This window comes from Sus scrofa, chromosome 1 (assembly GCF_054392235.1).
Source record: "Sus scrofa isolate SSC_HxYL_T2T_F1_AM1 chromosome 1, Sscrofa_HxYL_maternal_Yorkshire_Landrace_v2.0, whole genome shotgun sequence".
Lineage (NCBI taxonomy): Eukaryota > Metazoa > Chordata > Mammalia > Artiodactyla > Suidae > Sus > Sus scrofa.
Window position 1 is genome coordinate 173,584,091 of NC_139383.1, and position 12,630 is coordinate 173,596,720.

The 12,630-nt window shown below is 41.8% G+C and overlaps 1 long non-coding RNA gene across 1 annotated transcript; it reads left to right on the plus strand.

Annotated features, from left to right (window-relative positions):
• The first annotated feature begins 2,406 nt into the window (after nucleotides 1-2,406).
• LOC102157644 (uncharacterized) lies at nucleotides 2,407-12,423 on the plus strand. Its single transcript, XR_301138.4, has 3 exons — nucleotides 2,407-2,622; nucleotides 6,564-6,643; nucleotides 11,455-12,423. It is a non-coding gene; the product is annotated as an uncharacterized LOC102157644 (long non-coding RNA).
• Nucleotides 12,424-12,630: the final 207 nt, after the last annotated feature.

The following is a 12,630-nucleotide window of genomic DNA, read 5'->3' on the forward strand; positions in this document are numbered from 1 at the left end:
ATCCCTGGCTCGAGAACTTCCCTATGCTACAGGCACGGCCAAAAAGGATAACAATTTAAAAAAAGAGTCTTCTACAACATTCTAATTTTGTTTTCTTATCGATTCATTACTTTTGTAATTAAATACATTTCTGGATTAGTGTCTTTAATTCCTCTGGATAAGAACCCTACTTTTAAAAATATAGATGTACCTAAGGAAGTCAAAAGGGCTTGGCACTGACCTTGGCAAGGAAGAGTCAAGCAATGGGAAAGACAAGAAGGGTAGAGCAGGTAGTCCCAGATGCTGCCTGGGAGGGGCCTGGGAAGTGCTGCCAGGTGGGTGTGATGTTGGGCAAAGATAGTAGACATGGCGGTCATGGTCATGGTGGAGAGACAGCAAGATATCCAAACTTCTCTACTCCACACTTTTCCTGTAGACATTTGTTATCTAGTCTAGTCACAGACATACAGGGTCAGACTTGCCTACGGCAGGGACTGCCACTGAAGAAAAAAAACGGCATACATCTGTGGAGACAGAGTTGAAAAAGCAGGATTCAATACCAGGGGCCAGGCAAGAATTGATTTGAAATTCTCAAATAAATATTTTCTAGGGAAAACCTTAATCTACTTTTTGTTACAGTCTAAAATACAGTCTGTTCTACTTCGTATTCTTTTAAAATTATGATTATTTAAGTCTTTAATTATTTTCCTTTTATATCATTTGTGGGGGTGGGCTGGAGGATGAATTTTGAATAACGTCTGCAATGTTCCTCGCAGCTCTAAGTTAATAATTGAATTGGTGGCAAAGGCTGCCTGAGAAGGGGAGGTCACAAAAGGCTGCTGTATTATTTAAGAAGCCACACAGCTTGCTCCTGTCCATTAGCACTAAAGAAAGGACCGAGCGTGGGTACATTGTTATCTTTATACACCCACTAAATGGATGCTTGCTACAGCCCCTCTGCCAGTGGAACTGAAAACACAATGTAAATATTCACACTGAGGGAAGGCCTCTGCATACCAATGCACCCCCTCAAAACTAAGATTTTATTTTTAGCGTTGGGTATAGAGTTTTGAAGGACCAATGGCTCTGACCTATATGATCTATAAGATTCGTATAACTATTTGTTCATCCCTGGTGCCATTGTCCACCAGGATGCACCTGCTCCTGCCAACTGCCTCCCATGAATAGACTGACTCTCCATGTCACATACCACTGATGTGAAACCAGCCACTGCCTTTGTCTGGCCCCTTCCCATTAACCCTCCATTCTTAATGGATTTGAATGCTGATCCTTATAATGATAATAAGGACTATATTGTACTGACACAAAGCACCAGGCCTTGGACTGAATGCTTTGCATCATCATCACTTTTAATCCCTAACAGTTACCTTATGAGGTATGTACCAATACCATCGACATTTTCCAAATGAAGCTTAGAGAGTTTAAGTAACTTGACAAATAGTAAGTGGTAAAGCTGGGCTTTGAGCCTTTTGCTCTTAACTACCATGCAGCTTCCACTCAGCTGCCCTGCAGCTGGGGTACATAAAACCCCAACTTGGCACATTGGTTGCAATGTCTTCCTATACTTGGACCCTGGGCTTGGTTAATGTCCAGCAGGCATGTCCCCGGCTGCATTTCCCAGTTACCTCCCTCTTCCCATAGCCTTGAATGCATATCTAGCATCCTTTGTGATGCTTCACTTTCACCACTCAGATGTTAGCATCACCTCCTGGTTTGTAGAACCTTCTAGGACTCCCATGGCAATGAGTTGTTCTCCCAGCACCTGGCATGTGGACAGCATATCTCATATAGAAACATAATTACATATTTATAGAACAAGCACCCAAGTTGGACTGAGGGTCCTCAGTGACAAGTCGATGCCACATTCACCTCTGAGTTTCCAGCCCAGAGAAGACATGGCAGAGACGGTGGGCTGCCTTGCTTAAGCCTTTTCCAAGTGCTTTCCTCATTTGCATGTCTGTTTATGGCCCTTTTCTTTCCTTCCTCAGTCACAGAAATAAAGGGGGTACTTCTGAAAGGGTGACAACTGAAACAAAGTTCTCAGAAAGTATGTGTGCAAGACCATAGTCTCTGATGCTACACTGAGATGTTCAGATAAAATATCAGGTCTTCCTAAAATACCTGTTCACTGGGTAAAAAAAAAAAAAAAATTAAAGAATTTTCTATCTAATCTAGTAATTTAAGTATGATGTGATAATGGTAACCCTTTTCTTTACATAAAAACGGTATCTCAGAAATACTCTGGCCTCTCTTTCCCTCCCCTTCTCTCCCCTTGCCCCCCGCCTTCTGAGATGGCACCTCTGTGTTTGGATTGTTAGTCCTTGAAGCACTGGGGAAAAGAGGGTAGATCTGCAGACAATCTTTTGGTCCCCGCAGCGCAGCTCTCCCGCCGCCTGGTAGCTGCGCATGCGCCCTACTGGCCATCATGGCGCTGGTGGCCGACCGTTCGCTCTCTCTGCTTGGTCCAGGTTGGTGACTTGATCCTTACACTCCAGCCTGGTGTAGCTGATGGATCTGGCTGAGTTTCTGCTGTGTTCTCCATCAGGCCTCAGCTGGGGGCCTGTGGCCGGCTCTCAGATCCTCCTCCAGCGGTCCCGAGCCCCCCCTCGGCTTCACACACAGGTGAGACCCTCTAGGTTCCATTAGTGCCACGTGGGGCCACATCCTCCGTCTCTCTGCTTAATCCAACGTGCGGCTCTGTGCACTCTGGTGCGGCCACCTCCCACTTGGGCCTGCAGGCAGCCCAGAGCCGTGGACGGAAAGCAACTGATGCCCTGCTGCCTTCCAAAGTTTTAAGACCTTTGTAGGAGTTCCCTTGGTGGCCCAGGGGTTAAGGATTCGGTGCTGTCACTCCTGTGGCTTGAATTGGATCCCTGGTCTGTCCCGTGAACTTCCATGGGCGCGACGAAAAAAATCCCCAAATCAAAAAAATAAAAAACTTTTCTAGATATATCTAAAGCTGCCTTCAACCTATTCTTTGAGGGGGCAGGAGAGAAAATGAGGATCTCAGCATCTCCTTTCCCTGCCTGTTCCCTCTCTTCTCCCCAAGTTGGGCTGCGGAGGAAGGGCTGACTTTCTTCTCTCCCCTGAATGTACCAACCGCACCCAAAACTCTATGGTGCTGGGGGCTAGGCTCTTGATTTCTCTTTTCTGGAGAAAATAAAATGTAAATCATATCTCTCAACAGAGCGTGGCTTGTAACACTGAAACTTTGGGCAAAATCCTATTTTAGATGCCAGAAGCTGAATACTAACTTTCTCTTTTCACTCAAACACCCCCTTCTCTGCTCAGAATTCCCCCTCTGCCTCCCCACACATGCGTGAACAGACAAGCCGGTAGGGAGAGGGCCATAAACAGACATGCAAATGAGGAAAGCACCCGCCTAGTTTTGTAAAACGTTAATATTATGAGCTAGAACATTTGCTGAGTGGGATCCGATAAGGAGGTGTGCTCGGAGCGTGCCTGCAGAACAGGGCATTGTTGGGAAGGGGGTGAGAATCCAAGGCTGAGCATTTCTGGGGAGCAAAGAAGGCATCTTTAGCTGTCATCCCAGTTCGATCTAAGGCAGGCACTGGCAAACTGCTTTGGAACCCTCCTGCCTGATAAGCAGGGGCGAAAACATGCAAGTTGCAACACCAGCCAGGTCGTTGCCCACACTTGCCCAGCTGGCCCGCTTCCTCCCTCTGGTCCTGAGCTTGCCCATCAACACCTCCTTGTCTGCTGTTTTTGCTCTCCCTTCTCAATTTCCTGACCATATTCCCCCAGAGCTTTTTTTTTTTTTTTTTTTCCCCAAAGACGTTAACATTTCATCCTGGACAATTTCAAAGAAGTCGAGTTCAGTACAATGAATTCCGGTGTACTCATCATCAGATTCAATGATGATCAACTCTTGGCAATTTTGTTTCATCTAGATTGTCCTCTTTCCACTCTTTCCCCACCTCCCAGATGATTTTGAAGGAAATCCCAGGCATCATATCATCTCCGGAAACTTTTTAATATTCTCCTAGGCAATTTGCCACCTTACCTAAAATGCATGAACCCTTCACTCAATACCTAGGCTAGATTCATAGACAGTTGTGAGCAGCTCCAACTTGTAACTCTAATTCCTCTCACCTGTCATCTGTCTAGGAATTCTGCATAAGTTGTTAGTAGTTAGAATAGTAATCCCATGATTTATCTGCTTTAATGAACAACAACAACAAAAATACCAGTGCTCTAATGATTTTAAAAGCTGATGTTCCTAAAGCATTTTAAATTGCTTCTCTTTAGTACTTAAAAGTCCCACCCGTTCTATATAATAGTTTGCATCTAGAATGGATAAACAACAAGGCCCTACTGTATAGCCCAGGGAACTGTATTCAATATCCTTTAATAAACCATAATGGAAAAAGAATTTATACCTATGTGTAGTAGAATCACTCTGCTGTTCAGCACAAATGAACTCGACATTGTACATTAATTATACTTCAATTAAAAAAAATAGAAAAAAGTCCCATCCTCCTCCTCCCTATAACTTCCCCTGTGCTGTTTACCTAATTAGCTTGCTTAGCAAAACCTGTTTGCATGGATAAGTCAAAGAGATGTCTACCCAGCTCCAGTCTGAGTGAATGAGGTGATATATAATAAGGTTTTTTAGAAATGGAGAGAAAGCATGTGTAACTCAAGCCAGGTTTTCAGTTCTAATTAATTGGGAAGGCTAGGACTGCAAGAAAAATCAGAGAAAGACCATTTCATTTCGCAGATGGACCTGAACTTGCTCCTGCTCAGGGGTAGATTTTACTTAAAATTATACTCTCTATTCTTTCTCAGTGCTTTCTCCAATAGAGAATGTAACATGAGAGTCAGTAATAAAAGCCTGGACTCTCATTTCCCGTAATGTAAAAGTGGCTTGAACCTCACCACTCACTTATGTGTGTTTAGCATAAGGATTCCAGAGGCTTGCTTTTTGCTGAGACATTCCAGTGTTCCTAGAATGATGAGCATATTAGCTTTGTGGTGACAGAGTTCAGAGCACGCTACCCCAAACTATGGTGCTTTGCCACATTGAATATTTTATGCTGAAGGAATTTGAGAAATGGTAGGGGCAGTATGAAAGGAACATCATTATCTTCAAGAAGAAAGGACTCCTCCCAAAACATCCAAATGGACAGTTCTTGCTAAGTTTCCCCAGTTTACTATATTTAGCTCATACCCACATTTCCCCACAACTTTCCGCTCTTCCTTCAACCTAGTAATACATACACTCAGATTTAACCATTTCTTTGTGTCTTCATTTCCTCACAAAGGCTAAGTGTAAAAACATATTAAATCAATGCATGTTAATCTGTCTTTTGTCACAGAGCCCCAACTGAGAACCTAGAAGTGTAGAAGAGAAAAGGTCTTCTTCCTCTCCCTACAGTAGTTTGATTCTAAATCCTATGTTTAACTCTTGCTGGCCTGAAAGCAAGCTGTCCATATCTTTGCTATCAGTAAATAACTAGACAGGTGAGTTGCCTAAGTGCTTAGTGTTGAAATAGGCTTGTAGGTTTAAATGTTGAGTGTTGCCAATATTTTGGCAAATAGTCAACAGTTTTCTACCATATATTTGTAGGCAAATATTTTCATTGTTTGTATTGCTCAGAATGAAATATGAGCCACTCATTCAGAAATAGCATTATATGAAACAATGACTTTATATATTAATATGGAGCACATTGGAGAAGTATATATTCTCTCATTTTATAAGAAATTCCATTTACTTTTTCACTTCAAATTAAAAAAACCTTCTACATAGAGGCCAATTTCAAAATCTTAATTCTTATTTGCATTTTGTATTATTTAGTAGCTTTAGGACCAATTACAAGTGTAGTTCCTGAATATTTCTTTTCAGAACTAGAAGTTTTGGCAAACTTAAGGTGATTACTTGAAGAGAAAATGAACATGGTTGGGTAAGCCCAAGTCTCTCATCTAATGGATAAGAAGGCTGGGGCTTCCAGAAGTTCATGCTGCCAGGAAAAAGGAGGGACCACTTTACAATCTGAATATTCTGACTGACATAAACCCTACTAGGCCCCCACATTCTGTTCTTAAAACATGATTTCTGGGTGGTTTCAGCATGATTTTATAGCTCATTTGCCCTTTAACTAACTTAAACTAGGATTACATGCTAAAATATATTTAGCTTGTCTATGATTCCCTTCCCTTTATGGAAGTAAAATGTGAGAGAGTCAGCAATCATTGAAACAATGGAAACTCTGGGGGGTAGAGCCAACCTCTTGTACTCCCTGAGCATTTTGAATGCATGAGAAAGGATCTTCATCTACTTAATTTGGGTTCTCTGTGAAGGAGTAAGATAGTGGCCATTCTCCTCCTTGATGGTGAAGATGAGTGAGCTGGGTGCTGAGTTGTTGATAAACTGTGATCCATCACTGAACGGTGATTGCAAACAGGAGTGTGGGCCTGGGGTTCCGTGAAGGTTCTACCTTACTATGTTGTGATCATAGACTCTGGTAAGGTCAGGGCTGGAAGCAACCCGAAAGAATGTTCGAATTCTCTTAGAATGTTCGAATTCTCTTACTTTATAGATAAGAAGAGTAAGGCCCAGATAATGATGAGGAATGGTGCTATAATGAAATGCAAGAGTGACCAGAGAAGAGCTTGCAGGGTGAGTTGGGGAGACACACAAAGCAAGAACACGGAGGGAGTACTACTTAATGCTCAGCTTCCAACTGCTCACCTCATGTTAGTGCATCTCAACTTAGCAGGCATCGCCTGCCCTTGACACCAGGAGGTCTTGGTTGACGTGGATAACTTAAATGACATTGAATCCCACTGTGAGAAAGGCATTCCCTTTTCAACACTCTTCCAAATTCCTCTGCTGCATCAAAGGGAAATTTCTCTAACACTTGCAGACCTGTTTTTCCCTGAGGCTCAAAGCCCAAAGGTGACACTAGCTGGTTAGAATGTAATAAATAACAGTGTTTTGTTTTATTTTAATTGTATCTATGTTTATGTTACCTTCATTTTGAGATAAATAATACTGGTTTTCTATTTATGGAAAGCTTCCTTTGAAAATAAATTAACATTAAAAAACTGGGAGTTCCCTGGTGGCTTAGCAGGTTAAGGATCTGGCATTTTACTGCTGTGGCACGGGTCGCTGCTATTGTGTGGGTTCATATCCTAGCTCAGGAATCTCTGTGTGCTATGGGCACAGCAAAAAAAAAAAAAAAAATTGAGTTTATTTGCAGAAAAATCTCTAGTCAAAATGGTACATGTGGCATGAAGATGAGGCAAAATGGGAGAGGCGGCGAGTAATGGGACTCCCATAATTTGACATCAAAAAACCAAGCAGTCTGACTTAAAAAAAATAGAGGATCTGAATAGACAGTTTTCCAGAGACCTACAGATGACCAAGCTTGGTCACTAATCATCAGGGAAATGCAAATCAGAACTACAGTGAGGTATCACTTCACACCTATCAGAATGGCTGTTATCAAAAAGACAACAAATGACAAGTGTTGGCAAAAGGATGTGAAGAAAAGGGAAGCCTTGTGTACTGTTGGTGGGAATGTAAATTGATGCAGCCCTGTTGAAAACAGTGTGGAAGTTCCTCAAAAAACCGAAAATAGAACTATTGTGTGATTTAGCAATTCAACACCTGGATATCTATCTGAAGAAAATTAAAACATGAATTCAGGAGTTCCCGTTGTGGCGCAGTGGTTAACGAATCCGACTAGGAACCATGAGGTTGCGGGTTCGGTCCCTGCCCTTGCTCAGTGGGTTAACGATCCGGCGTTGCCGTGAACTGTGGTGTAGGTCGCAGACACGGCTCGGATCCAGCGTTGCTGTGGCTCTGGCGTAGGCCGGTGGCTATGGCTCTGATTCGACCCCTAGCCTGGGAACCTCCATATGCCGCAGGAGCGGCCCAAAGAAATAGCAAAAAAGACAAAAAAAAAACCAAACAAACAAACATGAATTCAGAAAAATATCTGGACCCCTGTGTTCATGGCAGCATTATTTTGTTAATTTAATTTTACTGTTTTTTTAAATAAATTTATCACCTCTATAGTTGTATAATGATGATAACAATCTAATTTCACAGGATTTCCATCCCACAGCCCAAGCATATCCCCCCACCCCCCCAAACTGTCTCCTCCGGGGACCATAAGTTTTTCAGTGTCTGAGAGTCAGCATCTGTTCTGCAAAGAAGTTCATTCTGTCCTTTTTTCAGATTCCACATGTCAGTGAAAGCATTTGATGTTGGTGTCTCATTCTATGGCTGACTTCACTTAGCATGATAATTTCTAGGTCCATCAATGTTGCTAAAAATCATGGCAGCATTATTTACAATAGCCACTATAAGGAAGCAACCTAAGTGCCTATCAATAAATGAATAAAGAACATGTATATGTAATGGAATATTACAGAATATAATGGAATATTATTTAGCCATAAAAAGAATGAAATCTTGTCATTTGCAACAACACAAATGGACCTAGAGGGTATTATGCTAAATGAAATAAGTCAGGCAGAGAAAGACAAATACTGTATGATCTCACTTATATGTGGAATCTAAAAAGTAAGGCAAATGAACAATAGAACAAAACAGAAACAGGAGTTCCCATCGTGGCGCAGTGGTTAACGAATCTGACTAGGAACCATGAGGTTGCGGGTTCGACCCCTGCCCTTGCTCAGTGGGTTGACGATCGGCGTTGTCGTGAGCTGTGGTGTAGGTTGCAGATGCGGCTCGGATCCCTCGTTGCTGTGGCTCTGGCGTAGGCCTGCAGCTACAGCTCTGATTAGACCCCTAGCCTGGGAACCTCCATATGCCGCAGGAGCAGCCCAAGAAATGGCAAAAAGACAAAAAAAAAAACCCAAAAAAACCCCCAGAAACAGAGTCATAGATACAGAGATGAGGTGGTTGCTGGAGGGGGTTGGGGGAAGGAGAGAAATAGGCAAGGAGATTAAGACATGCAAACTTCCAGTTGCAAAATAAATGAGTCATAGGTATGAAATGTACAGTGTGGGGAATACGGTCAGTAATTGTGTAATATCTTTGTATGGTAGAGAGGGTAATTAGACTTATTGTGGTGATTATTTTGAAATGTATAGGAATATCACATCACTAGGTTGTGTGTTGTAACAGGAACTAACATAGTGTTGTAGATCAATGTTACTTCACAAACAAAATCATAGAAAAAGAAATCAGATTTTTGGTTACCAGAGGTGAGAGTGGGAGGAGAGGAAATTAGATGAAGAAAGTCAAAAGGTACAAATTTCCAGTTATAAATAAGTACTAGGGATGTAATGTACAACGTGATAAGTATAATTAACACTAATACATGTTATATATGAAAATTGTTAAGAGAGTAAATCCTAAGAGTTCTCGTCACAAGGAAAATGATTTTTTTCCTATTTCTTTAATTTTGCATCTCTATGAGATGATGGATGTCCACTAATCATTTCACGATGTATATGTCAAATCGTTATTCTGTACACCTTAAATTTACACAGTGCTGTATGTTAACTATATTTTCATAAAACTAGAAGAAAAAAACCCTTGATTTTTTTTTTAGAACTGTAGAAGCGCACACTTACATATACTGCAATATGATGGAAACAAATTTAAACATAATGAAGACTGCTGATGTGTTGTTAACTGTGCCAAAAGATAAACCTGTTTTGTGCTGATCTCAGTTTTGCTATTAGTTTACTTATATAAATAATATGTAAAAATGCACCAAGGGTAAAAGTGAAATAAAGTTTACCCCTAGCATGCAAAGCAAAATAAATTTGGTTGCTTTAGGAGTTAACAAGTTGGAGTTCCCGTTGTGGCTCAGTGGTTAACGAATCCGACTAGGAACCATGAGGTTGCGGGTTCAATCCCTGGCCTCGCTCAGTGGATTAAGGATCTGGCGTTGCCGAGAGCTGTGGCGTAGGTAGAAGATGTGACTTGGATCCTGAGTTGCTGTGGCTCTGGTGTAGGCTGGCGGCTACAGCTCCGATTAGACCCCTAGCCTGGGAACCTCCATATGACGAGGGAGTGGCCCTAGAAAAGACAAAAAAAAAAAAAAAAAGAGTTACTGTGTCAAGAATGAGCACTAACATTTTTTAGTTTATTTTTATTTATATTGCTGAAAATTTCATAATGTTATAAGATATATTTGGAAAGTATTTTCTATGAACAGCAAAAACTGTAAGTGGTTGAGAAAGCTGTTTATCAGAACCTTCAAAATTAAACAATTACCAAAGGGGTCATCAGCTGTCCTTAGATATTTTCCATACTTTGACTTTGAAATGGAAATTTCCTGCACCTCTAGTCTCAAACTTCTGGTGGACTTCCCCTAAGTGTGCCCTCAGGTTGCAAAACAAGCTGTTAAATTTTTATCATTTGCAAAAACTTAACTGAATCAAACTTGATACCAAACAACAACAAACTCAGAAATAGTATTCAGATTCAGTAATCATTGTGTCAAGAAATAAAATCAATACTGGCTCTCATATGAAAACTATAAAGGGATATTTATTGGGGGCTCAGAAAATCAACAGGTAAATGATCAAATTTACCATAGGAAATAGTCAAAAGCAGAGGGAATTCAGGAGGGTGAGACAGTAAGAGCCAAGCAGAAATGCCACCACACACCGAGATCGCCTCCAGCTATCTCCTGTGATATTGCTCACGATTTAAATTCCCAGGGGAAAATACTCAATTGGCTGAGACTGTCATGTGATTTTGTTGGAGTAAGGAGAGTATATGGCTCCTTTCATTTCCAGAGTGATAAATTTAGCACCTCCCATCAACTGTACACAACAGAGACCTCACCCCATGAAAGGTGGGGTACTCATAGAAGGTAGAGAGGGTTGGATACAGGACTTTCCCAAATGACAATTATCTGCTGCAGATGGTGAGTCTGATAAAAGACTGACACTGTTAACCATAACTCCCAAGTTCAAAGTTGTATGTTCATCAGGCTCACCTAACTAGTACCTAGATCTTGGTCTTTGTTACCATGAACGAGGCTCTTTGAAGAAAAGACCGATTCTGGGCTGAAACAGGTTAGGTACAAGATGGGCCAGGAAGAGGGCTGCCCCTGAGTGTGTGGAACACCAAGCAAATAATTTCTGTAGGCCTTCTGTCTAAATAAAAATTCTGATTAAAATATAAATCACAAAGTTTGGAAGAACATGTAGGATTTATCATTATAAAGTCTAGTTTAGGATTTGTCACCAAATGTTCAGGCTAACTGATGGAGAAGTTATTATATATATGTTGACTGTTCCAACACTACACATGGGGATTCTTCTCAGTGTCCAGGGATCATCTCTTGTTCTTTATTGTTAAAAGCACTATCCTTGGTTAAATTTATATTTCTCTTCATGAACTAAAAGATAGCAACACTGTTTTATCACTCCCAATGCCATGGTTCTTCAGAACCTGTTCTTACTGAAACGATACAGATTTTCTTGCTTCTGCAGGTCTCTAATACCATTTACCCATGATGCTGCAACATCCAGTGAGCAGCCCGTGAATGCTGACTTCCAATGACTCAATCAAATATTGTTACTGTGCTTTGTGTGTTGCCTTCACAATGTGTTAAGTATGTTGGAAAATGTAAACTATTATCTGTTTTCTGGACAAGTTAAATTTCCCGTTCTGAACCCTAGAGCCTCAATGTAGAATAACCTGTCTTCCAACCACGTCATCTCTTGAATTCCCCAAGCCTTAATCACTGCATTCCTAGAATTCACTCTCTTTCAGTGGCCTCGCCCTTGCCTTGCACACACAGCAGAGAGGGTGCATGAGGGGCTCACACATGGAGTGAGTAGAGCAGTACCACTTATGCAAGAAATGTGTATCCCCGCGCCCCCCCCCCCCCAAGCACAGCCTCAGACTCACCTGGAGGGCAAGAAATGACAGAATGGAGAGGCTCATTAACATTGCAGAGTGTGTATTGAAGAATTCACCTTACCCAAGACAGGGCTGGTCTTTACCCTGGCTGCTGGGAGATGATCTAGAATGTCCTGCCTGAAGGGATGTCTTTGTTTGCCTGGGAGCCTTGGCTACCAGACAATCTAACACTGATCTATAATGGCAGCCTTGAGCCATGCCACACCAGTTCTGACCTGTAGAGGAACCAGAGGCTAAATGTATTAGCTCAACTTCCAGGAAGGCTAGAGACTAAAGGTCCATCATGTGGGCAGGAAAAGCTTAAGCCCCAATAAAATCTCTGGACACCAAAGTTTCAGGTGAGCTTCCTGGTCAGCAGTGTCCCTGTATAATGTCACACACTGTGGCAGGAGGAGGCCACGCTGTCCGTAATTCCACAGGGAGACCAGAGCTCTGCATTTGGACCCCTCCTGGGCCCTATCCTATATGCCTCTTCCTTTCACGGACTTTAATTTGGATCCTTTCTCTGTAATAAACTGTAACCATGAAAATAACCATTTTCAGTGAATTCCGTGAGTCCTCTGTTGAATGGTCAATCCTGATGGTGATTTTGTGAGCGCCTCCAAAACTTGCAATTGGTGTCATAAGTGAGTGCAGTCTTCATAAGAAAAAAAAATGAAATATGGCCATTTGACTTTTTGCCTTTTCTAGGGCCACATCCACGGCATGTGGAGGTTGCCAGGCTAGGGGTCTTAATCGGAGCT